Source organism: Oryctolagus cuniculus, chromosome 19 (genome assembly GCF_051225735.1).
Source record: "Oryctolagus cuniculus isolate XC-2025 breed Fujian yellow rabbit chromosome 19, ASM5122573v1, whole genome shotgun sequence".
Lineage (NCBI taxonomy): Eukaryota > Metazoa > Chordata > Mammalia > Lagomorpha > Leporidae > Oryctolagus > Oryctolagus cuniculus.
The window spans coordinates 46,265,162-46,292,950 of record NC_142885.1 but is presented as its reverse complement, the minus strand read 5'-3'; the positions used below and the strand labels follow the sequence as shown (position 1 = coordinate 46,292,950).

The 27,789-nt window shown below is 44.6% G+C and overlaps 2 long non-coding RNA genes across 4 annotated transcripts in view; one reads left to right on the top strand and one right to left on the bottom strand.

Annotated features, from left to right (window-relative positions):
* LOC127488597 (uncharacterized) overlaps positions 1-27,789 on the bottom strand; it is a 107,342-nt gene that overhangs the window by 11,963 nt on the left and 67,590 nt on the right. Inside the window, exon 4 of one of the 3 annotated variants that reach the window (XR_016226393.1) lies at positions 15,868-17,451. The exons of the other annotated variants lie outside the window; for them this stretch is intronic. This is a non-coding gene — a long non-coding RNA (uncharacterized LOC127488597). Of the gene's footprint in view, positions 1-15,867; positions 17,452-27,789 lie in introns of those variants that run through there. 3 annotated transcript variants of the gene reach the window in all.
* LOC149120546 (uncharacterized) lies at positions 744-10,373 on the top strand. The gene is made up of 3 exons (XR_016226353.1): positions 744-3,539; positions 5,471-5,536; positions 7,349-10,373. It is a non-coding gene; the product is annotated as an uncharacterized LOC149120546 (long non-coding RNA).

The window sequence follows — 27,789 nt, the reverse complement described above, 5'->3', positions numbered from 1 at the left end:
CAGCTTCAGATCCAACAAACCTATTCTTTATCTCAGTTAAAAAAAACTCCTTGAGGAAATTAACTGGATGAGACCTTGGATCCCTATTCGAACCAAGGAGCTTACTCCCCTGTTTGACCTCCTTAAGGGAGGTACCTTGTATAAGACTATTACTTTAGAAAAAACACACCAACACATTCTCCTTAAGCTCCAACAGGCTATATAGATTGTTCCTGCCTAAGGCGTTATGACCCTTCCACGCCCCTACTCTTCTATATCTTCAGTAGAAAATCCCTCATCACCGGCCTTTTGGCTCAAGATGGAGAGCTCATCCACTGGGTTCATCTGTCCATGGGAGGGGCCCCCCAGATCTGTGCCGCCCTAGACCACCTCGCTGACTGCATCATAAAGGGTAGGGACCTGTCTGATCGTCTCTTTGGTCATCAGCCACATACCCTTGTTGTACCGTTTTGGTCCACTGATTTCGAGTGGTTACAACGAAACAATAGCCGCATTGCAATTTCTCTAGAAGGCTTCCCGAGGAAGACTGATTGCCACTGTGGCCCCTATAAATGGATGAACTCCTTCTCCAAACTTGACTGGATACTACCCAAATTATTTTTGGCTGAAGCTGACCCATCCTTTCACACTGTGTTCACTGACGGGGAAAAATAGGAGCAGCAATTGCTGTCTTTCCGCCCCATATGCAGGGACAGGAAGTGCCAAAAAAAGTAGTTCATTATGTTCAAATGTCGGCCCAATTCAAGGAACTTTATGCCATTGTCCTGGTCTTGAAAACAATACAGGGACCCTTTAACCTGTTTACTGACAGTCTTTACGTGGCCAATCCACTCCCCAACCTCCCTTGTTCACACATTAAACTTGATGATAACCCTATCACTCCTTTAAGGATTCAAACCAGAAACTTTCTAAAGTAAAGGACAAAGCCTTGTCCACCTCCCGGATATTTTGTCTCAAGGTAATGCCATTGCGGATGCATTAGCGTCCTCATCCCAGTGCTACCTTACACAAGATGAGGCTATCTCCTTTCACGACCTTATGTCAATTGGAGGGGTTTACAACATCGATACCCCCATATCCCAATTAAAGAATTAAAGAAAATCGTCAACTTGTAAGTCCTGCTCACCATCCTTACAGCTACCTCCCTTACAGGGGCCCAGGGTCAACCCTCGTGGACTGGCGCCCAACCACCTGGCAAACTGATGTCACCCATTTCACTTCTTATGGAAAGCTTAAGTATATTTTTGTAACTGTTGACACCTTTTCTCACGCCTGCTAGGCTACAGCCTACAAAGGCGAAAAGGCTAAACACGCTAACAATCATCTATTACAATGCTTTGCGGTTCTTGGCATTCCTAAACAAATTAAAACTGATAATGGACCTTGTTTTACCAGCACCTCATTTGCTACTTTTCTAAAGTGTTGGTGAAGGGTTAAAAAGTTAAAAGCCGCTCCCCCCCAACCTCCTCTGGTGAACTTTCCTGACCTCCTTAGACTTGCTCTGCATAGCCATTCTCTATAAAGTTAATTGGTCAGTAAATTACCCCAATGTGAGCGTAACCTTAGTTTCACCTACGTAAGATAGAAGAAGTCACCATATATCTCTTTGCCTCCTGGAACCCTGACCCCACCAGGTGTCCCTTATCGCCATTCGGCTGCATTCCTAGGTATCATCAAGGCAGTTCCTGCAATCTTGTGTGGCCCTCCCTTTTGGCAATAGGAGGCTTTTTGATACTCCCTGTGTTCCTAAATCAACTGATTGTAAAATCACTTAACTTGTATCAACTGTTTACTCTATACCACTGTCTGCTCTACGCAATGATTGATTTTCTTTGTTTAAACGTGTATAAAAACCCCAACCCAAGACTATTCGAGGCCGCTCGCCTGTACTGGGACGGGGGCCCCGACATGTCGGAACATCAATAAACTTTACCCTTTGTTAATTACATGAGAGAAGGTCTCTTGGAGCGTTTTTGGGGTGGCAAGAGCAATTCAACTCTAATTCGACTGTAACATATGGAGGTTCCACCGAGATGGCTCTGCTGCCCACGGACATCTCCAATGGACATCTCTCGGGGTAAGTAAAGGCGCCTAAAGGATAGGGACTCTGTGCACGTGCATTTCTGTTTCTGTATCTGGTTCAGGCCTGAAGCGGTTTCGGGCTGGCACGGTAGACGTTGGGCTGGCAGACGTGCCCGGAAGCCACAACGCTACAGCCTCGAGGGACGCCTCGGGAGGACCGGGAGACTGAGGACGCTCAGCGAAACTCCCATCTGGAATTCCCGCGGTCGGGAATTTGGTGCCAGCATCAGTATTCATCCTTTCTCTTTCAGGTTTTACTTCTATTGCATAAACTGTTTTCAGACTCACATTTTTATTGCCGGCATTGTCACAGGGCTCTGATGCGGTTCCAGAGTCTGTGTTTGTCTGTTTGTGTGTGGCATTGTCGCAAGACTCTGAAGTGGTCCCAGAGTCTGCATTTGTAGGTTCTGAAGTGGTTCCGGAACTTGCATTTGTATTGCGGGCATTGTCACAGGGCTCTGATGCGGTTCCAGAGTCTGTGTTTGTAGGTCTTTGTGTGTTGCATTGTTGCGAGACTCTGAAGTGGTCCCAGAGTCTGCATTTGCAGGTTCTGAAGTGGTTCCGGAACTTGCATTCGTATCTGTGTCTGTGTGTCAGTGTGGTTCTCGGACCCCATCTGGAACTCTGTAGGGGGCCAGGCTCCCCACCTCTGTAGGAACGAAGCGGGTCGCTTCCCAGGCGTGAGGCCGATGTTCCATTTTTGTCTTTTTTGTTTTGTTCAGTGCCTTTTTGTGAGTCTCTTTGGTGTTTGTTTTTGGCTATTTGTATTTGCCTTTCTGAAATTCAGACAATGGGACGGATTTAGACAACTCTTAGAAAGGGAGACTAACCACCCTTTGTTCTGCAGATTGGCCTACCTTTGAAGTAGGGTGGGCGCCTAAGGGCACCCTTGACATCCTGGTCTGGCAAGATCTGGTAAAAACTCCCTTTCCTGGTTAAAGCCTCTTTTACTCCCTCAGAAACAACCTTAAAAAAAAGATTTTAGTCGTCCAGGACCGTCCCAGCAAAGCAGATAAAACAAACTAAGACTTCAGCCTCGGCGCCGCTCTATTCTGTTTTACAGGGCGACTCTGAAGATTTGATTTTCCCTCCTCCCTACCAGCCGCCCGGCCCTGGCTGTGGGGCCGGCAGCGGGGGCCACAGGAGAGGCTAAGAGAAGCAGCTCCCCAGGGGCCAGCAGATCCCTCCACTCTCCCTTCACAGGCAGCAGGGAAACCCCTGCTGTGCCATTAGCCAGTGCTGAAACCCCCTGTGTGTTCAAACAAAGCTGGCCCTGTGAGCCTCAACCTGCAGGACTCAGCTGGGGCCCAGGAATGGCAGGCGGAGGATGGGAAGGCGCGCCTCCTGACTTATTCCTCAGGATCCTAACTCCCCGAGCCATACCCGTCCCCCCAGACTGACTCCCCATGGCCGACCAAATGGGGCAAATGGATGGATCTCCTGGACTTCAGGACCCGGTAAGTCACCCTGGGGCACTCAGTACTCAGGCCCGCCTTTGTGCGGAAGGGGGGGCTTCTGTTGCCCCTCTACCAGGGACCTGCCTGGTGTCTGCAATGGAAAACAGCGTGTGTGTGGTGTAAATGTGTTTGTGGCTCCACGGCCCTGCAGCTACAGAGTCTAAATGGGCCGTAACCTGCAGCTCCGTGTTCACCAGGCGGGCGAAGCAATCTCACTCCGGATCAGTGCCTGTTCCGGAGGTCTTTATCTCTTGTTCTTTACAACCAAGGGGGACACATTATGGGAAAATTCCATTCAGAACCAACTGTTCTAAACTATATAATAAAAACTTTAAAAATGTTGTCTTAATTTAAAAATTCTTAACAGGTTATTCCAAAATGTAAATGGGTTTTTATCAGCTCTTTTCTGTGCTGCTGTCCCTGACTTAGCTGATAAGAGTTTCATTTGTCTTGAAGGTTTCATGTTTTTCTATTTGTAGTACTGAGACTACGTTGTTTATCTGTTTTTAATGTTTGAGTGATTACCCAACTGATCAAAAATGTACTAATTTTGGCTAAATGGTTTGACTCTGACAGCTTAAATTCTAAATCGAGTCTTCCAACTTTGGGCTTCCAGTCGGATCCCTGGAACTCTCAAAGGATGAGACTCTGAATTTGTTAAAGTAACAGTTGCTTGAGTCAATTCAGACTATGTAAAATGTATTAAAATGTTATAAATGGTGTCAGACCTATGCTGTATTCATGTTTTTGCTTTCCAGCTAAAATAGTCTTATAAAAATAAGAGTAAATTCTGTGTATACAAGCCTTTATGTTGTTAACTAAAGTAAGCCAATGCAGATTGGTTCAGAAAATTGAGATAATGCAAATGCCCTTCGGTTTGCTCAGTGGCTTGCTTGCTCAGTTTTACATGTCTTTGATGTGCTTTAAACTTGTTTCTTTTAATGATAAAGATCTTTTCAAAGTTGTAACCATGCACTAGCGACCATGTTTGCTGCTCAGGAGGTGTTGTCCTTATATTACTTAAAAGCATGGAAATGTAATTTTGACTTCTATTTCAGATACTGGTATGGTATTCATTAATAACTCTGTGTCTTAAGTCATCTAGGCATCAGTACTAAGTAAAACTTGGAAAAATGTATTATGTGTACTTTTAACATCTCAAATTCGATAAGGGAGACTGTTTGAGTTTGTTAGCATGTATTCTCATAGATTGTCCACACATGACAATTCAAGGCTATATAAAAGTAACTACGGGTGTAAAGTTTCCAGAGGTGTAAACAAGTCATAAAAAGTTTTAAAATGTTTAAAAATAGTCTAAATCATAAATCTTAAAATCTGTTTTCACAAAAACTGTAATGTCTATTTTAACAGTGTCTGCTTAATTGGCTACCCTGCCATTTCTAAAATTAGGTCCTGTAAGCTCTTTTTGACTCTGTTAAATTATTCTGAGTTATGTGATAATTTTGTGTACTAACTCTAATGTTCAGGGTTTTTATTTCTGGTTTATTCGACAACAAAAGACATAAAATTCATGTTCTGCCTAAGTAATTTATTGTGTAACAACCAGGCATTGCTAGTTCAAATGTAGATCAAATGGAGGTCTAGCCAAAAGGGAAAAAGTGTGCCAAAAGAGACTTAGAGATGACGGGAGATGGTTATGTGGCAAATGCTAAAAAACTGGGTTCCAGGAGCCCAAAAAGGCTCTAGTGTCCACAGGCTACACGGTGAAAACCCAGAGACCCAGGCCCATAACCCACTGGCTACACGGTAAATATCTGGAGGCCAAAGGATGGCAGAGACCTCTGCCACAATTTCTCCTCTAAGTCAGGCTACGCAGTAAGCACTGGTTAAATGCTGGTTAAATCTGAAATCCCAGGAAGTCAGGCTAGAGACCTGACTCGCTGCCTCACTTCTCCTCTTTTCTTTTCCAGAAGGGAAGTTACCACTGTTCTGCAGGACTCTCCACAGTGATATACAATTTGATCCCCAGACCTTATGTAAGGAATGACTGACCATTTCTATAATAATGCCTGGTCACAGTATAGAGGACCAAACAACATAGCCAGAATAAGAGGTTAAAATGTGACAGCTAGGTTGATTTTTCGGTGTGCGTGGCAGATGGGCAGAACTCCCCTTTTAAACCAAATTGAGGGATAGATAGGAAGTTGTACTGATGACCTCAAAGTATGCAAGCAGGTCACCACAGTTGATCTTACCTAAAAGATCATAGTTCTCCTCATGGGCATGGTCTTAACTCGCAGGAAAATACTAAGTGTCAGAATTTGCCCATGACCATAGTTTTTTAGCTCACCCTGATATTAAAAAAAAAAAAAAAACTCCAAAAATCAGGGACGGGGTTGAGCACCCCCTTGACTGACATCATAGAGGCTGCCTCCTTGGTCCACTTTGTTAGAGACCGGGAAAATGAGGAGCAAGCTATCAGCAGGAGCGATGTAAGGATGGGCAACAGGCCAATCAGTGGCTGCTTTACACGGTGATCCACTGTCAAGGAAACCCAGCAAAGCCAATGCACCCCAAATGGCGCCTGTTGCTGACATAAGGAGCCAGGGCATTGGGCAAGCAGCTGTTGTAACAGCGACTGCCTTCTGTCAGCTCTGCCAAGAGCAAGGCTACTGGACATGGAACTGCCCTGGGTGTCGAAGGACTCCTGGTTCAGAACCGCAGACCCTGTGGCCCTGTGGCCCCGAGCTAAAAAGCCTTTGGCTCTGCCCAGCTTCCAGCTCCAGCCACTGCTATTGGGGATGGCCTAGGGTCAGTAAAATCCAAGTTGCCTATTTCCATCAGCCTCCTATTCAGCTCTCCTCCTAGTCCAGCCATGTAATGCAAGTCAACAGGGTGCCTCCCTTAAGGGAGATTTGCATCTCTTACAATTCTCTTAACAGCACCTCATGGATAGGTCTGGGCCTCACACACCCAGCCAGGCCTTAAAAGTCCATCCAATAGTATTAAACTTAAAGAAACCCTCCCTGCCAGTTCCAGGGGAAAATGGTCCCCTCCACTCCTGTACTGAGACTATAGACTTGATCTATGCCAGCAGAAGGGACCCAAGAGACAACCCCCTGACTAACGCAGATGAGGTTTGGGTCACAGATGGAAGCAGCTTTGTCAGACTGGACCTGCTTCTCAGGGTATGCAATAGTTATGACATGGCACGTTATTGAAGAGTGCTCTGCCCCCAGGGACTTTTGCTCATTTAGCAGAATTGCCTTAACCAGAGCTCTAGATCACACAAGGGATTTGTAAGGCACCTTCACTCTGCATGGAGACCTCAGTCTTCCGGTAAGGCAGAAAGAGCCAACCAGGCTCTATGGAAAACATCACAAGGATAAAAATAAGTACTTAGTAAGTAAGGTTTAAAAGGAAAGAGCTTTTTAAATAAGGAAAGGACATGGTTTGTAAGAATCCTGATGGCTAGTTTACTCTAGACTGGAATGGAAATGATGGAATGTTTCAAGTAAGTTGAAGAGGGTGTGTGAAGTCACAAAAGGTTATAAAAAAAAAAATTAAACATGCTAACTACTGCTCCAAGAGCTATTTGTGCCATGTTCCAGGAAAAATGTTGTCTCTGGGTCAATCAGACTAGACAGGTACAAATCCGAATTCGTACTTTTCCTGGAAAAAGCCAAACAGCTCCAGGACCAGGCAAAGCAGGGCTGGGATTTCTGCCCTGATATCTGGTCACGGAAATCCTGGCTGTTTCCTCTCCTTGGCCCAATAACTTCTGCAATCTTGATGCTTCTCTTTGCACTGTGTGTTTTTAATGCCCTTGTTCGTTTTGTCTCTAACAGACTAAAAGCTGTTAAACTCCAAATGGTCATCAGGCAAGGCTTCCAGCCCATTCCACTGGACTACCTGAGCAGCCCTCTGGACCGACTGGCACCGTCTTTCCAAGGCCACTGTTGCACACCATAAGACAGGTAGCAAGAGGAAATACCCAAACCCCCCTCGACGCCCACATGCCAGCTTCGAAGAAGTTACAGAAAACGGAACTCCATCCATAATCCCAAGGAAGAATTTTGGGTATTACCTCTTGAGGGGAAAATATTAGAAAGTCAGTTATGAGCTTATGTGTGTGTGACATAAAGGCCTAATGTGTCCAGCATATGCATCTGCACCTCAGTCATCCTGACAATGTTTCACTGGAAGCCTGGCCTTTGCATCCTGCCCTGCCCCCTTCTACCTGATGGCCTGCCAGGTGGAGATCCCCACCCCTTCTGCCTGACAAATCTTCCACAACCTCCCAGATACAGCCCAGTATCTGCATTTCAGTATTGCAGAATAGGCGGGGGTTGAATCTCATTTTCATAGAGGAGGGGGGGGTTATGCGCAGCCCTTAAGGAGGAATGCTGCTTCTATGTAGACAAGACAGGGGTGGCGAGGGACAACATGGCTCAACTATGTAAACGCTTAGAGAAAAGACAGTGGGACAGACTTCAGCAACAGGGATGATTTGAGTTGTGGTTCACTAAGTCTCCCTAGCTGAAAATGTTAAACTCATGGTAATTCATCAACAATATGTAACACACGGAGAAGGGGAAACAGATGGTCTCTAAGATTAGAGACCCTGGCCTAAGAGGAGTGGGGAATGAAGGGTTAAAAAGTTAAAAGCCGCTCCCCCCCAACCTCCTCTGGTGAACTTTCCTGACCTCCTTAGACTTGCTCTGCATAGCCATTCTCTATAAAGTTAATTGGTCAGTAAATTACCCCAATGTGAGCATAACCTTAGTTTCACCTAAGTAAGATAGAAGAAGTCACCATATATCTCTTTGCCTCCTGGAACCCTGACCCCACCAGGTGTCCCTTATCGCCATTCGGCTGCATTCCTAGGTATCATCAAGGCAGTTCCTGCAATCTTGTGTGGCCCTCCCTTTTGGCAATAGGAGGCTTTTTGATACTCCCTGTGTTCATAAATCAACTGATTGTAAAATCACTTAACTTGTATCAATTGTTTACTCTATATCACTGTCTGCTCTACGCCATGATTGATTTTCTTTGTTTAAACGTGTATAAAAACCCCAACCCAAGACTATTCGAGGCCGCTCGCCTGTACTGGGACGGGGGCCCCGACATGTCGGAACATCAATAAACTTTACCCTTTGTTAATTACATGAGAGAAGGTCTCTTGGAGCGTTTTTGGGGTGGCAAGAGCAATTCAACTCTAATTCGACTGTAACATTGGGAAATTAAACATATCACTGGTATCCCCTATAACCCTGCGGGCCAGGCAATCATTGAAAGACAAAACAAAACATTAAAGGCCCAACTTTTAAAACAAAAAGGGGGAGCAACACCCCCTCATGACCAGCTAAAGATGGCATTATGCACCTTAAATATTTTAAATTTTTCAAAGACTGACAACCTCACTCCTTTCCAGCGACACTGGACAACTACTCTTAAGTACTCCACTGTTAAGGTCCAAGGTCCGATGGAGAGACCCCTCACGGGGGCCTGGAGGGGCCCTGACCCCCTCCTAACGGCAGGCAGAGGCTTTGGATGTGTCTTCCCCCAAAATGAAGACAAGCCCATCTGGGTCCCTGCCAGAGACTCAAACACCTTCCCCCCACTGACCTTATTAATGACCTTAATCCAAGAGCCCAGCCCTCTTGAGGCTTTATCTCTCTCTCTCTTTTTCACAGGAATGATGAGACACCTGTGGCTACCTGTTGCAGGGGCGGTCCTCCCAACCCTGCTATTGGAATTGTCGCCTGGTGAGACGTCATCCGGCGGGGGACACTGGGAATTTCGGATCTTGGCTATCGGGATCGATCCTCCAGTAGTCCTCAACACTTCCAAATGTACCTCAAAGGAAGCTGAGCTTTACTTTGATGCCTGCCAACCCACCACCAGGTGGGGGTCCTGTGCAGATTGGGAAAAACTTATGCAACTAACCATAAATACATATGCTGGAAAACATTACAAAAGGGAGACTATGTGAATAGCCAGGAAGGTATTGCCCCCACTGGAGCTGCCCACATTCACACACAGGGTCGCTTAAGAGTCCTTTGGAGCTACTCTGCCCAAAGGGGAGCTCCTGTAAAAGAGGAGCTTGCAACCCAGTAAACTATAAGATAAGAAATTCCGATGATCCTAAATGGCTCTCAGGAGAGGATGCAGGAATTCGAGTGGGCGGGAAAGGAAGAGATCCATAGGGCCTCATTAGAACAATAAAGGTATGGATCCCTGCTCCTACTTCCTCCCCCACTGAGGAAGTGCTTCAATAAGCAAAAATACATCCCAGCTAATCAGTAATGTGGAAAAGGAAAATAGCCCATATAGCCCTTTTTGACCTGACTAGAGACGCTTAACCTTACTTACCAGCTGCTTAACACCTCCAAGTTACCTGTCTGGCAAGGCTGTTGGCTATGCATACCTCACCAAAGGAGACCCCCTATTATGCTCATTGGGATGGAGTTAAAGGCTAGCTCTGTCCCGTGCCCCTCTTTGTAGGTGGCTACAAAGGCCGGGACTGGGACAGAAGCCAGGGGCTGAAGCAGAAGCCAGGGACTTTAGGCCGGCGCCACGGCTCAATAGGCTAATCCTCTACCTGGGGCGCCGGCACACCGGGTTCTAGTCCCAGTCAGGGTGCCGGATTCTTTCCCGGTTGCCCCTCTTCCAGGCCAGCTCTCTGCTATGGCCCAGGAAGGCAGTGGAGGATGGCTCAAGTCCTTGGGCCCTGAACCCCATGAGAGACCAGGAGAAGCACCTGGCTTCTGCCTTTGAATCAGCGCGGTGCGCCGGCCACAGCGGCCACTGGAGGGTGAACCAACAGCAAAAGGAAGACCTTTCTCTCTGTCTTTCTCTCTCACTATCCACTCTGCCTGTCCAAAAAAAAAAAAAAAAAAAAAAAAAAAAACAGATAATACAGCCGGTGCCACGGGTCAATAGGCTAATCCTCCGCCTGTGGCGCTGGCACACCGGGTTCTAATCCTGGCTGGGGCACCAGATTCTGTCCTGGTTGCTCCTCTTCCAGTCCAGCTCTCTGCTGTGCCCGTGAGTGCAGTGGAGGATGGCCCAAGTCCTTGGGCCCTGCACCCAATGTGAGACCAGGATAAGCACCCAGCTCCTGGCTTCGGATCGGCGCGATGCACCGGCCACAGCGCACCAGCCGCAGCGGACATTGGAGGGTGAGCCAAAGGTAAAGGAAGACCTTTCTCTCTGTCTCTCTCTCTCACTGTCCACTCTGCCTGTCAAAAAAAAAAAAAAAAAACATAAAAAAAATAGATAATGCGGCCGGCGCCGTGGCTGAATAGGCTAATCCTCCACCTTGCGGCGCCGGCACACCGGGTTCTAGTCCCGGTCGGGGCGCCGGATTCTGTCCCGGTTGCCCCTCTTCCAGGCCAGCTCTCTGCTATGGCCAGGGAGTGCAGTAGAGGATGGCCCAGGTGCTTGGGCCCTGCACCCCATGGGAGACCAGGAAAAGCACCTGGATCCTGGCTCCTGCCATCGGATCAGCGCGGTGCGCCGGCTGCAGCGGCGGCCATTGGAGGGTGAACCAACGGCAAAGGAAGAACTTTCTCTCTCTGTCTCTCTCTCTCACTGTCCACTCTGCCTGTCAAAAATAAAAAAAAAAAAATAGATAATGCAACTCTACTGCCTAATCAGTCTTACTGTGCACTCGGAAATGCTTCCTTCCTATGCCAGCATCTATTAACCCGTACCAGGAGAGGCAATCAAATCTGCTCCCCTGTCTTGTTGCTTCTCCACAGGTTGAAATTGCCTTGGCTACTGAGCCCCTTCCGATTCCCCTCTCCAGAAAAGCCCGGATAGCCCGGGCGCTGGCCCTTATCCCTTTGCTTGTGGGGTTGGGTGTTTCCGCTGGGATGGGTACTGGTGTGGCTGGGATCTCCGCCTTTTATCTCAACAACCGATTACATTCTCAGGTTGTCGGGGACCTGCAAGAAATAACCCAATTGCTTAGAGTCTTACAGGAACTGATCTCCTCCCTGGCCTCAGTAGTCCTTCAAAACAGAAGAGGATTGGATTTACTAACGACAAAGGAGGGAGGCCTTTGTGTCTTCCTCAAGGAGGAGCGCTGCTTTTTTGTTAACCAATCTGGAGTTGTCCAGGATCGAATTAAACAACTTCAAGACAACCTTGAAAGTCACCGGCGACGACTAATGGACTCTTACAATGGCTGGCGAGGGATGTGGGGAGGGTGGCTACCCCACCTCCTGCCGTTGTTTGGTCCAATCACTGCCATAACTGCACTTCTGCTCATAGGCCCCTGTGTGGTTAACGCCTTAGGTTCCTTTGTTAGAAAACAGCTTCATTCAACCCATGTCGACCAGCTGGAAGTCAGGTACCAGGCCCTTGTTAGTCAACAGGATACCCCACTGGGTTACTAGCCAAACCTCTCCGCTTACCCCCTCATCTCCTAAATAGGGTACTGGTAGCCAATGACAGGTAAGATCCCCCAGGAATGGTCGACCTAAGACGGGATGGCCAGGCCCTCCCTCCTGGCTTCTCCAGTGACAGGCAACTTCCAGCTCCTGGTGGAGACAACCTAAGACAGGCACAGTTACCCTCAAAGTAAAAGCAAAGGGGGAGATGCGGGGGGCTCCAATTGAAAAGGAAACAAGGCCACTAAGCCTTCGCTTGACAAGGCCACTAAGCCTTTGCTCGAGTTTGCTGCACTTCGGCATTCCAGTGGCAGCGTTTCCAACAACTCAAGATGGCCCCCGGAGGAGGTACCTAGCCTGACAGGAGACTTCCGTACTCGTGAACAGTATATGTGATAGGCCCTTGAGGGCGTGCCCGGCTCGTGTCCTGCCTGACCTTTCAGCTGGTTGGCTCGGTTCCCTTGTGCCTTGGACAGCCCCCTTTTTGTGTCTATAAAAGCTTTTCCCCCTCCCAATAAAGTTGAGAACCCAGCTGCGCCCTGGGCATTGACTGATCTCCCAGCTCTGGTGTAGTTCCTTTGCCGCTGACACTCATCATCCCGCTAGGCCTTCGAGCTCCCTAGGCTGGCCCTGAGGAGCTCCATCGGACCTGCTGCCCCGTAGAGAGCAGCAGGCAGAAGCAGAAATAATGAAGGGGCTGCATCACCCTCACATTATAAAACTGTTGCAGCTAAGGCACACGACAGAGAGAGCCTACATTTTTATGGAGTATGTGATCGTGGGGAGCTTAGGTGGTACATGATAGAGCAAGGCTGCCTACAGGATGAAGCGATACATTGGCTGTTTAACCAAACTTTATTAGCTGTGCATTACTGACATGAGCAGCGTATCATGCACAGAGATTTAAAGTTAGAAAATCTCCTTCTAGATGCCAATCTAAATATTAAGTTGACCGATTTGGGGCTCAGCTGCAAATTGGCTGATGGAGAAAACCTGAAAGATTTGTGTGGGACATTTGAGTATTGTGCCCCTGAGGAATTCTTAGAGGAGGAGTTCAGTGGGTACAAGGCTGATGTCTGGAGTCTGGGCGTGGTCCTGTACACCATGGTGACATGGTCACTACCTTTTGACGGGGAGGATTTTGTGCAGCTCAAGGAAAACATCCTGTCCGGACACTACCAAATTCTCACCTGTGTAAACCTAGAGCTTAGTAACCTGTTGGAAAGGTTACTGACCCATGACCCGGAGGTGAGGCCCATAGTGGGAGACACTATGGGCTACCAGTGGCTCAGTGCAGGACATGAAGTACCTGAAACAAGTGAAGAGTTTCTGTTTCTCCCCCAGGTGAACAGGAAATACAGGAATTCCCAGGGGGCCTATGCTCTCAATTGTGCCTTTAAGAACGGGATGACCCCTTGTCTTCTGTGCCACACTGGGTGAAATCCCAACAGCAGGGCTATAGCATGCAAGAAATACATGGACATAGTGAAGTGGAAACTTTAGTATCTCCTCAGGGTCCTGAAGCTCTAAGGTCTTTTGAGGACCTGGGATTCCAGCTGGACCATAAAGCAGGCTCCCTGCCACCCAGGCTCCAAGTCAGTGCCTGTCCCCAGGACTTCAGAACACCGCAATAAAGTGAAGCCCATGCCTCATGCCATCCCCAGTGTTCAAAGCAGTCCCATTCTCCATTGCCTCCAGGGACAATCAGGCTGCAACAGCAGAGCCCCTGAGTGTGCTGCTCTCAGCTCCCAACCACTGATACTTGCAGAAGACCAATCGGGGCAGAATGCTTGCCATGGGACTCCCAGTATGAGTAGCAGTGAGTCCTGCAGGATAGATAGTTCCCAACTGGCCATGTTGACAAGGACCCCCACTGCCTGTGCAGTCCTTAGCCAGGATCCTCTGACCTCCCTCTCCACCACACTGAGCACCAACAGCAGTGAGGATGATTTAGAAGTCAGGAGCTGCTCACAGGCAGCATCAGAGAAACAGAGCATCCCAGGCAAACAGCAGCAGCAGCAGGAGGAAGAGGAGGAGGAGGAGGAAGAGGAGGAGGAGAAGGAGGCAGGGACCTCAGACACTCAGGCTAAAAAGAGCAAGGGTCGCCCGGGGATTGGCAGGAGGATCGTCAAATTCTTCACCTGGATGTATTGTATCCAGCCAGCCCCAGAGGAAAGCCCTCGAGTCCAGAGTAGAAAGTGGCCTCTCAGTAGCCTCTTGGGAAATGCCCAAGAGGAGGGGCCCTTATATGAGAAATGAAACAATGAAGGGGTATTCATGGAATCCTGTCTGGGAGGAGGGAAGGTGAGGAGGCAGTAAGAGAAATTATAGGCAGAGAGGGAATATACTGTCCCATTTTTCAGATGGTCAATAAGGTAACATTTTTTCATGGTTAGGGGTCATGACCATTTCCCAAGCGAGAAGATACAGACACGTGGTGTCCGATTCTGTTTCGAAAATGAATCCATTAATATCACTCCCTAATTAAACTTCCTGTACCCAGGCCTTATGGGACCCCTCACTTATTCCCCCCATCCTGGCTAGCAGGAGTATCGTTTTCTCAACAAAACCTACTTTTGCTTTGCTCCCCCAATCTCATGATCCATGTTGGGATTATTTATTGCTGTGAGACAAAGAATGGACTTGAAATTCCTGCAGCATCATTGGTGCCATGACTTGGATGGACTCAGATACATTGGAAAGGTGAGTAAGGCAGACTGTTTCTCTGTTATTTGTTGAGGGACTATGTAAATATTTAAACATCAACCATACAACTGGTACTCCATATTGCCCACAACCCCAGGGAAAGATAGAGCGAGCTAATCAAACATTGAAAAGTATGATGGACAAATTTACGGACGAGGTACAGACTATTGAGGCTCAATTACAGTTGGTACTAATAGCTCTTAACCAGAAAGAAGGGGAGGAATAGGAGGATACACCCCAATGGAGAGATATTATTATCAACAATGGACTGCTTCTAATCAAAAGCTAGCATTACAAAAACTACATGCAGAAAAATATTCTTGCTTTTATAGATTACCAAACAGTAAAGACTGGAAAGGGCCCACTATCATCCTTTGGAGAGGAGAAGGAGCAGTAGTGATCAACACACCTGAAAAGGGGATTATTAGCTTGCCCCAAAGACATGTTAGGGTAGTTCCAGCTCCAGAAGACACAAGTAAGAGATTGGACAAGAATAGACCACAGCCAAATATGTATAGCTTATAAATTAGAAGATCCATATGAAATCCCCCATGGAAACCTAGTGAAAAATTGTATGATCACTGGCCATGGACTAGTGCTATTCTAACAACCAAAGATCCTAGGACTATAATAACAGCAAATGGAAAATATGGGAAATTTGACAGGGATGTTAGACCATTAGCAGAGCAATGATGGGTACCTGGAATGTATGGGCTTGCTTCGAGGGCAACTAGTTGCTGGTTTTGCAAGAAAAGTAAAAATTGGAAAAAGGTGATTAGAATAGGAAAATTGGAAGAAGGTGTGATACGTAGAGTATTTTTGGTGTGCTGCTTAACACCTCAAGGAACACTGCAAAGATTGTCAGCCTTAGCGTACACATTGTAACAACCATTGATTTTCCTTCTGAAGCATGCACACATAAAGGAACCTTTGGATATTCTTGCATATAAGGACATATACAAGTGTTGGTCTTACCTCAGGACTTGGGAATTTCCAATTAGGCACTAATGGAATATCAATTGCAATTATCCTGTCAAAAGAATTCATGTGTTTGTAAGAAATGTAGATACCACTGTCAGTTGTGCTTTTTACAGAAAGAATTAGGGATTTCATATTCCAGAGCTAGGACTAAAGAACTCCAGAGATGGCAACAGCAGCAGCAAATAGAGAAATGTACATTAAAGGAAGAGAAGCTAAAGACCTCTATGAACAGTATATACTTAAACAATTAAGGAGGAAGAAAATACACCACTTGTAAATCCTTTTGAGGGATTGTCCGAGGACCAACAAGATGAAGTAGCAGCCCGACTACAAGAACATCTACAACAGGTAAAAGAAGAATTAAAGAGATGGGACCCAGATAAAGGTAAGTTAATTGAAGGTAAGCAAACACTTAAACAATTTAAAGTATTAGGTAACTTAATGAGATTGTGGGAAAGATTTGAACTACCTATGCTCAGAGCTTATGGATTAATAATGACAATTATCATCTTCATTATATTGCCCAGGGTAAAAACAGAAGAACAAATGTTAGGCTTAGTAGAAAACCCACCAGCCTATACACACCCTGATATTAATAATGTACCCTTTACCTGTGAATCAAACATACCAAGGTCAGGATGTGAGCCCACAGGCACTCCATCCCTCATTAAGACGAAAGTAAAAAATTATACTATTCCTTGGTTAACCCATGCTAAGGAATCGGTGGGACCTTGGAGAGATTTAATTGAACAATTTTTCTGTAGCAACTGTAAACGGTCTAAAGTAGAATGCGGTAATTATACTTGTCATGCACACAAAAATTATACAAATTGGACGTGCAGTGGTGTAGTACCAAAATTGACAGGGCCCTTAAATCTAGTAACAAAACAAAACAAAGTATATCCTTTTGACTGATGCAGGATCCATGGAATGTATAGACATCACAGAGATTAAGAAAAATACCCCCTTAACTTACACAATGAGAGGATGCCCACTGGAAGGAACTATTTATGAAGCATGTGATGAGTTGAAACAAACAATGTTTGAAACAGGATTAAGTAGACTGTGGGCCAGACCCCCATTTGCCTTAATTAAATGCTTAGAATATAAGACATATAGCCTGAGCAGAGATCACAAATTTTACTGGGGAAAGCCTAACTGTACTTTGTGGGTAGCAACAACGTGCACACAAGAAATACCTTTCTTAGGGCCAGATCTAACCCTATTAGGGTTAGAACATTCATATTTAGAACTGTATGTTAATAATACTAAGGAGAGGATGGATTACTCAGAATGGAAAACTGCATTTGCCCATGACATAGATCCTAGTTTTACTATAACAAAGATTCAGGGGCATATCAATTGCTCCCAGGTAGCTGTAAAGGACTCTTTAGTGTGGATGACCTCCAAACAAAACAGGGGAGTCCAAATAGGGGAGGGACAAGAAAAGGATCTAGAGAGAATTAGTCATGTAGAGTGTTCCTTCTATTATGAAAATGAGAGTTACTACCTTAACGAATCAAACATACCCTAAATTTATCAACTCCAGACTTTGGATATAGCATGTATATGAACGAGACATAAAATACAATGGTCAATATTTAGAGATGAGTTTTCTGTCTCTTTTATTTGTAAAAATGGCTCAGAGCATAGGTATATTAGATGCAGACCTCCAAGTAATAATCAGTCAACACATTGTTTTTGGCAGGCAGGCAGGATATGAAATGTTCCACAAACATTTTGTAAAAACTCCAGTAAGGGAAGACCCAGGAAACTGGACATGCAGGACCGAAGGGGAGGTATTGTATGCTAGATGCACACATCCATTAGATTCTAAAAAGGAGATCCATTGTTACATAAGGGACCTGGAATGCGAAAAGAGAATGATAACATTCTTGGCTGCATATATGGTGGTAAAGGCAACTCCCTTCACATATGTGCCAGTAAATATGTCTGATTTGACTATACCAATAAACAAATGCACAAAAATGTGCAAAAAAAGAGACTTTGGAGTAACAGCAGCCATTGTCACTACAGCAGTGTCAGCAGCCACGGTAGCTGGTGCTGTGACTGGAGCACTGGCTCTAAGCACTACCCAAATACAGGGAGATGCTTTAGAGTCCCTTCTGAAGATAATTCAGGAGCAGCAGGGTCAGCTAGATGACCAGTCAGCACTGCTTAAGACACATGCTATGGGGCTCCAAATGCTTGAAGCACACGTGGTACAAATAGAACAGATAATTACCACACTAGCTTTGGAAAGAGAACTCAAGTGTGAAACTACTGGAAGAGTTTGCATTACCACCATTCCGTGGAACAATCTATCCATTCCTAATGCAACACAACTAGCTGGTATGTTCAAACACAACCATTCTACCTGGCTAGAGTGGGTAAATGCAACCGCTCATCTTGAGGCTAACATTACTAAGGGATCTCTACATATAATACAGCTTCAAAATATAGCAGCATTTAAGGTAGGTCAAGTCAAAACAGTGGAACAGACAATAAATACTCTGACTGACACAGTTTTCTCTTGGCTCCCATCCTGGAAATGGTTTAAAATAGGAGCAATATTTTGTATAGTCCTTGTATGCTTGCCTATCTTACAGCACCTCTTCTCAACTGGACAAAATTTCGCCAAGGGATACCTGGCCTTCTGAGAGTAACCCAGCCCACCGGAAATGGAAGAAGAAGAAAAAGAAGACCTCAAATCTGGAAATCAATCCGGGATATGCTCAAGAATGTTCATCCCTTTGGCACAACGGCTCAATGGGCTTTACAGGGCTATGAGAGCATTTAAAGAAAAAGAAAAGGGAGCGAAACTGATCATTTATCAGGGAAAGAAACTGCACTGTAGCAAAGCTTGCAAGAGGAAATGGCCTAACCACAAATTGTTGTTATAACTATGTAACCGCTGCTGCTATAACTACGGGGACCAAAGGGAGGGAACACAGGCAGCGCTGACCCTAAACAAGTGCATTTAAGAAGACACTCAGACGCTTGTAAATGGGAGCACTACTCAGCCTCCCTTCCTGGTCCATAGAGCCTAGTGCCTGCTGGGAGAAGCTCCTGGTCTGTAGAGCCTAGTGCCCGCTGGAGCCAGCTGAGTGGCCTTCCCTCCTAGTGTAACAATTAAGAGCATTTAACCTGATTCTTCTCAGTCTCCTCTGTGAACCCTTCGTCAGCGTCCTGGACAGTCACTGGTGGCGGGAAAGCTGACAATCATCAAAGACACATGAAAATGGAAAGACATCCTCTGTTCATGAATTAGAAGGATTAACATTAAAATGTTCATATTTCTTAGGAACTTTACAGAAAAACTGCAAGTCCTATCAAAATACCAATGGCATTTTTATACAGTCAGAAAAACAAATTCTAACATTCATAAGGAACTACAGAAGACCCAGAGCAGCAAAAGTGATCCTACACAAGAAAAAATATACAAAGCTGGGGGCATAACAATACCTGATTTCACAAAGGTCTAGTAAATAAAATAGGATGAACCTGGAATGAAGATGGATACAAAGATCAACGAAAACAGAGAAAAATACATAAATACAAACATACATACATAACAGCTAAATGATTTTTGATGAGAATCCCATAGTCTTTTCAATAAGTGGTGCTGACAATACCAGATATACATATGTAGAAGAATGAAATTAAATATCTACATTTCACCACACATAAAAATCAACTCAGATGGATCAAGGACCTAAAACTGAGACCTGAAAATACAAACTTGCTGGAATAAAACATAGGGAGACATCTCTTAAAAGTGGTAGAGGCAATGACTTTTTGGTTAAAACCCCAGAAGTTCAGGCAGCAAAAGTAAAACTAGATGAATGGGACTACATCAAACACTGAAGCTTCTGTACAGCAAAGAAAACAGTAATAGAGTGAATAAACAACCAATGGAAAGGGATAAAATACTTGCAAACTACTTATCCAACAAAGGATTAATATTCAGAATATATCAGGAACTCAACAAACTCAAAATCAAGCATCCAATGCAGTTAAGAAATGGGCACAAGGTGCCTAAAAAGACAATTCTCAAAAGAAAAAATACAAATGGCCAGCAAATATATGAAAAACACTATTACTAGCCATCAGAGAAATGAAAAGAGGGGCTCACACTGTGGCACGGTAGGCGAAGCCTCTGCCTGCAGGGCCAGCATCCTATGTGGGCACTGGTTCATGTCCCGGATGCTCTTCTTCTGATCCTGCTCTCTGAATATGGCCTGGAAAGCAGTGGAAGATGGCTGAACTGCTTGGGCCCCTGCAACCACATGGGAGACCTGGAAGAAACTCCTGGCTCCTGGTTTTGGATGGGCTCAGCTCTCGCCATTGCAGCCATCTGGGGAGTGAACCAGCGTATGGAAGACCTTTGTGTGCCTCCCTCTGTGTCTGTTAACTCTGTCTCTCAAATAAATTTAAAAAAAAAACTTTAAAAAAGAAATGCAAATCAAAACCCCAAAGAGATATCACCTCATAATGCTAGAATGCCTATCATAAAGAAAAAGTAAAAAATTCTCCCAAGGATATGGAGAAAGGAGAACTCTCGTATACTGAGCATGGGAATCCAAATGAGTACAACCCCTGCAGCAAACACTGTGGAGATTTCTAAAAACTAAGAATAGAACTGCCATATGACTCAACAATCTCAATACTCAGTATATGTCCAAAAGACATGAAATCATTGTATCTAAGATACCTGCTCCACCATGATTACTGCAGCACTGTTAACAATGGCCAAGATACGGAATCAACCAACGTATCCACCAGCAGATGAAGACATCAAGAATTTCTTGTGTATATACTAAATGGAATACTATTCAGCCCTTTAAAAATGAAATCCTGTCCTTTGCAGCAAAATGTATGCAACTGGAGGGTATCGTGTTTAGTGCAAAAAGCCAGACACAGAAAGATAAATAACACATGCAAACCTTCACATAAGCAAGCTAAAAACCCAAATGCATAATGATTAATACAGGATGGCAGCCACTGCAGGGGATGAAGGGAGTTTTGATGAGGAGCACAGAATCAGAGTTAGATCAAAGGAATAAGTTCCTATTGTTACACAGCACAGTGAGAAGACTAGCTCACAATAACCTCGAATGTATTATATGAACATACAGAAGAAATTGCAAGTCTTCCATCATAAAATATTGACAAAGGAAGGGAAATGTTGATTATCTCATTTTTCATCAGGACACATTGCAGACATGCACCCAGACCTAATACTGTAGCCCTTAGGTAGGTGAAATTATTGTTAATGTCAAAATTTTCAGAACACAGAACCATACCATGAACCAGCAACACCACCACTGGGTACATGTCCCACAGAAAGGAACTAAACAGTTCACCTACCTATAGTCCCATGTTTGAAGCACATTTTCAGCCATGAGGGAAAGAGCAGGGAGCAGTCTGGTGTGGTTATCAAGGATAATAATCACTTGCCTCTTGCAACAGCAGACCAATCAAATCCACCCGCCAGGTGGCATGTGAGAGTAATCACCTCTCCAAATGCCACCACGGGAGAAAAAGGAATGATGGAAGTTTTGTCTGCAAAGCAGACATTCCTGGGGGACTTTCCAACTGAGTTGGATGGAATAGGAAAACCACAATCAGAAATCCAAAATGACAGCCATAAATGCCTGGGTCAAGAAACTCATTCTGGTACCACAATAGGAAAATGTCCCCAAATCAGATATGCCCAGGAGTTCAAACTCATTCCGGTACCACAGTCTCCACTATGAGGGCAGGGATGCAGAAAAAGTAGACTGCATTTTTGTCTCACTAAAAGGGAATAGTATCTTGGCAAACAAAATGAGTTGAGAGTTCATCAGATGAAGGGGTCAAGAGTTTGTTGTATATATATGAAACAGAATACTATCCAGCCATTTGAAAAGAATGACACCCTGTCACTTGAAGCAAGACGTATGGAACTGGAGGTAAGTGAAAACAATCCAGACACAGAAAGACAAATACTGTACCCACTCCCTCACAAACACAAGCTAAAACAATCAGGGGCCAGTGCTGTGACATCGTAGGTTAAGGCTCTGCCTGTGGTGCCAGAATCCCATGTGGACACCCATCAGTTCACATCCTTGCTGCTCCTCTTCTGAACCAGCGCACTGAACCAGCAGGCCCTACTGCTTGGGCTCCTACATCCACTTTGGGAGACCCAGAAAAAGCTCCTGGCTCCTGGCTTTGAATTTGTTCTGATGCAGTTGTTGCAGCCATTTGGGTAATGAATGAGCAGAAGGAAAACATCTCTCTGTCTCTCCCTCTCTCTGTAGCTCAGCTTTTCAAATAAAAATAAATAAATCTTTAAAATACACCTATGTGAATACATAATAATTAATAAGGGATGTAAGAGATTGGAGGGAAAATGCAAGGAGTTTGGATGATGGGTACCAAATCAGAGTTAGATCAAGGAGTAGCTTTCTAATGTTACACAGAATAATGGAGAGGATAGCTCACAATAACTGAGTATGTGTTGAATGAACATATACAAGAAATTACAAGACTTCAATCGTAAGTACTGACAAATAAAGGGAAATATTGATCATCCCTTTTTAATCAGGACACATTGCAGACATGTACCAAAATGTCACACAGTAGCCTTCAAGTATGTATAATTATTGATTTCAAAATTTTTTTAAAAAAACCCTTCACATGAACTAGAAACTCCATCACTGTGTAAACACCAAATGGACAGGAACTAAGTATTTCAGATACTTTTGGTGCCATGTTTAATGCACCAGGGATGTAGTACTTAGAATCTGATGACAATTTCACCCATTAACAAAGAAGCAACGAGAAGTCTGGTGTAGGCTTACAGAACAGTAAGCACCTGCCATTTGCTACAGCAGGTCAATAAAATCCTCTTGCCAGGTAGCATGTGCATAATCACCACTCCAAATGCAACCATGCGAGAAGGAGGAATGACAGTTTTTTCTGTACAGCAGGCATTCCTGGGAGAATTCCACAACTGACATGGATACAACAGGAAAGCTACAAGCTCAAATCCAAGTTGATAGGCCTATGATGTCCTAAATCATATAAGCCTGGGAGGCTCCACTATGAAAGCAAGGATGCAGATAATATATAGTGCAGTTTTGCTACATTAAAAGGCAGTAGAATTTTGGCAAGCAAAATAGCTGAGTTGGTCAGGGAGGTTAGGCCAGTAGCACAGGTATCAACAGTGATCCACCAAACGGGGTACTCCAACGTAAGGGTATGGATGGTCCAGTCTGAGGCCACAAAAGGCCATTAGCAATTGGTGATGTCCCTAGAATTGGTGGACATGTGACTTTCAAGATGGCCTTGAGTGTGGCTGGACTGCTCAATGTCAAGTAGGATGATCACAAGTTCTACCCCTTGAGACACATGACACTACCCCTGTATCTGGAAGGAGGTATCTGATGTGAGATGACTGATGGTGGCTCTCCAAATAGACAAAGTGTCTGACATCCTCATTAAGGACACAGACTCCTCAGGGTGTGGGTTTGTTTGGTCTCTGAAATACCACTTCCATTTAACCAGAGATTCTCAGTGGCTGGAGGCAAGGACCCAGCTCATGATGCTGAGGGAGGTAGTCCAAACTCTCTGTGAGTCAAACAGTAGGGTCACTAATAGCTCAAAGCTAATTTGAAGTCCTTTACCCATGTGACCCTCAGAACCAAAAATTATCCACAGAGTAGTCCTTAGTTTTTTCTTTGGAAGTGTGCCTGACCAAGGTGCATCCTTGTAGGTGACTGGTGAGATAGGTGGGCCTTAGGGTTCACTAGAGGTGAGGAAATTGGTGTTATTAGAAGGTGAAAATGTGCTGGGCTTCCTTGGTTGAAACCGAATCACTGAGGAAAAGGAGATTTATCTGGATTTCTTGAGGATTTTTTTCTGAATTCCTTTTTCAAAATATAGACCAAAAATTTGAGGTTGCAAGATCTCATCTCGTATGGAACTAAGGTCCACACCCACTCGGTCAAGAAGAAGGTTGCTGATGTTCGAGGCCCATTTTTCCTCCTCCTCTTGATTATCAGTTGAAACGATGTCCTCAACATAGTGTCACAGGTGGATGCTAGGTGACAACTGAAGGCCAGCCAGAGCCTGGTAACAGACCATGAGCCCTGCAGGACCATAGAAGCAGCCCACTTGAAGTCTCATAAAGGTGCATTGTTGGCCTTTAAATTAAAAAGTAAATGCTGGGGCTGGTGCTATGGTGCAGCGGATTAATGCCCTGACCTGAAGCACCAGCATCCCATGTGGGTGCCGGTTCAAGATCCACCTGCTCCACTTCCATCCAGCTCTTTGCTATGGCACAGTAGGTAAGGCTTCAGATAACAATGCTTCCATTTCATACTGTAGTGCTGGGTCATGCCCCAGCTACTATATTTCCAGTCCAGCTTCCTCCTAAGGTGCATGGATAGACAGTAGGTGATGTCGGAAGATCTCAGCACTCTGCAACCTATGTAGGAGAAGATGATGGAGATCCTGCTCCTGGCTTCACCTTGGCTAATCTGTAGCTTTGCAGCCATTTGGAGAGTGAGGTAGTGGGTAGGATGATCTCTCTGTCTCTCCCTCAATAATATTTTTTTCCAAACAAAAATCATTAAAATATAACAATGGCCAAGGAACTGTGACAGAGTTGTTAAGATGGCATTTGGTTTAACCATGTCCCATATCAGAGCGCCTGGATTTCAGCAGCATAATCTTCCTGCAGTCAGGTTCCTGCTAATGTACACTCTGATGGAGAGCAGGCATTGCGTCAGTTACTTAGGTCTCTTCCACCAATATAAGAGAACTGGATGGAGTTCTTGGCTTCTGACTTTGGCCTAGCCCTTCCATAATGTTTGCAGGCTTTGGTGATGAGGCCAACAGATGGAAACATCTTTCTCTATCTCACACTGCCATTCTAATCAGAATATAAAGGCTTCAATTCACTGTATTTGGCATGGCAATTAAAGACATCATTTTTGGTGGCAGCATCCCATCACAGAGTATCCAGGATCAATACCTGTCACACATTCAAATCCAGGTTCCTGCTCATGCATACCCTGGGAAACAACAGAGGATGGCTCAGATACTTGGGCCCTGGCCACTCAAGTGGAGTGATCCAGCCAATGGGAAATCTGTTTTCTTGTCTTTCAATGAAACATAATGAATAATGCTTAAGTAAGTGAATAAATAATTCCACTGGGTCCAAGGCAGATTGTTTGGGACTGTCCTAGGGGCAGCTTTGCCATTCGGGGGTGGTGGCTGCACATACTCGCTGAAGAATGCCTAACAGCCTCAGTAGCTCTCTTTTGTTCTTAATTGTACACTGTCCATTGAAACAAAGAGGCTCCTGCTGTAGTGTGCTGTTTCACATGCTCTGGACACCCATTGCAGCAGAAAAAGGGACAGTTTATGTTCACCTTCTGTGCAAACATGACACCATCTGTTTGTGCTTTCCAGACAAGTTGGACAGGAACTTGATGTAGTTCAGTGAGAGCTGCCAGCTGCCAACTCTGTTGCCTGGTGATTTATAGACTACTTCCTGTCAGGAACACAGCAAGGTTGCCCTTCTCAATGTGGCCCTGTCCAGTCTTTGAGCAGGCTTTGTGTCTCCATCCACAGCAAGGTGTATACATCTGTGTGGACTTCCTTGGTGTCTGAGATATGGCACTTCACCACCTGAGACAGTTGCAGATGAGGCATCAACTTTCTTAACCATGTCGTGGGTGGTACTTGGCAGCATGTGAGGGGCAGCCAGCAGTCATCTGGTGCATCCAGACTTACCATCCCACAGCACACAAGACTCTGCATTACCCAGGTGGAGGTGCCAATGTCTGAAATGATCCCATGAGACCATGTTACTTAGATGCTGCTGCCAGCAACACTCTGCACACAACCTTGAGTATAGGCCTTCCCTTAAGAAGCCTCACTGTCTCACTGGGAGTCTGTGGAGGGACATGGAAAGCAGTGATAAACCAAAATATTCAGGTTGCAAGCTCTCATCTCGTATGGAACTAAGGTCTACACCCACTCGGTCAAGAAGTCAGTTGCTGATGTTCGAGACCCATTTTTCCTCCTCCTCTTATCAGTTGAAATGATGTCCTCAACATAGTGTCACAGGTGGATGCTAGGTGACAACTGAAGGCCAGCCAGATCCTACTAGCAGACCATGTGCCCTGGAGGACCATAGAGGCAGCCCACTGGAAGCTGTGTGGGTGCACGCACCCATTAGCAATGGCAGTCCACAAATCTACCAGGTACTATTCTAATTCCCATATGGCAAACGACAGAGAAATTTTCCACAGGTAACCTTCAAGCATTTTTGACATGTTCTTATATTTATGACATTACATATTCCACAACACAACTGTTAACAATAACTGAATTCAACCACATTGTAGAATACATGATGTTGTGCATGGAAAAATGTAAACACTCCACCAAAAAATGGTTCAAGATGAAAAACCAATTCAGTAACGTTACAGGTTACAAATCAACATACAGAAACAGTAGCTTTTTTATATTCTAATAACCAGCTTGCCAAAAATGAAATCTAACAATCCCATACGCAATGGGAACAAAAATAAAACATTTAGGAATAAATGCAACCAATTAAGTGAAAGATATCTACAATGAAAATTCTAAAACGCTGAAGAAATAAATCATCAAGGACTCCCAAAATGGAAAAATATAACTTTCACATGGATTGGAAGAATTAGTATAATTAAAATACCTATATTACTTAAAGCAACCTACAAAATAAATGAAATTCCTATCAAACACCAATGACATGTTTAACAGAATGAGAAAATAATCCTAAATTCCCTAAGAAAAAAAAGTGGAAGTTCTTTTCTTCCTTTAGAGAAAGGCACCTCCTTCTTTGATGGCCCATTCTTTCCACTGGGAACTCACTTGCAGAGATCTTTCATTTGTTGTTGTTTTTTGTATTTTTTTTTTGTTTGTTTTTTGGCCAGAGTGTCTTGGCTTTCCAGGCCTAAAATACTCTCATGGGCTCTTTAGCCAGATCCAAATGTCTTAAGGGCTGATTCTGAGGCCAGAGTGCTGTTTAGGACATCTGCCATTCTATGAGTCTGCTGTGTATCCCGCTTCCCATATTGGATCGTTCTCTCCCTTTTTAATTCTATCAGTTAGTATTAGCTGACACTAGTCTTGTTTATGTGATCCCTTTGACTCTTAGACCTATCAGGGTCAACTGTGAACTGAAATTGATCACTTGGACGAGTCAGATGGCATTGGTACATGCCACCTTGATGGGACTGAATTGGAATCCCATGGCACGTTTCTAACTCTACCATTTGGAAGCCCTCACTTTTAAATTTTTGGTTTGTTAAGAACAGTGTGCAAACTGAAATGGCTCCGTAGTGATTCTCAAAAAACAGTAAAATCCCAAATATGAAAAAAAGCTTATCTTGTATTTACTGTATTCCTCTGATGCTATTCAATTTCACATACTCATGAAAACATACTACCATTTTTCTTAATTAGAGGAAACAATCTAAAATAAATATCCATCCCCAACTTAAAACACAGCATAGTAGCCTTTCGAATGAGCATGACAAGAAAGAACAGTTCAGTTATTTACAGGTTCTGGTTTTGCTTGTCTTAATTAACCATTTTCAAATACCATAATATTAGTTGTGACATTAATCATTTAAACCCCTTAAATTTATACACCAAGTAACATGTTGCTATTTTTACTTACATTTTATCAACAAGAGTTGTACAGATTTATGGGCTAGTGTGACATTTCAATACTCATATAAAATTTGTACTGATCAAATCTACATTAATCTTTCGACATTATTTTATGGATAGAGCCTTGAGCTAACCTTTATTTCATTTTCTAATAACGGATGTAATGGATTACTGTGAGCTGCAAACATCCACCTGTATGATTCTAGGAAATTACTCAATAATCTAATGCTACTGCGATAATCATCCGTGTCCATGTTTCCACCTAGTTTTAATATTGCAATTCGTTTCAATCAATAAGGGGGAGGGGGAAGAGAGAGAGAGAGAGAGAGAGAGAGAGAGAAAGATAAAGACTCCACCCATCTAGTAGTTCATTACCCAAATGCCCAAAATACTCAGGGCTGATCTGACCCAGGCTGAAGCTGGGAGATGGTCTCCAATGTGGTAGCAAGAATCCAACTACTTAAGCCATCACGGGCTGCCACTGG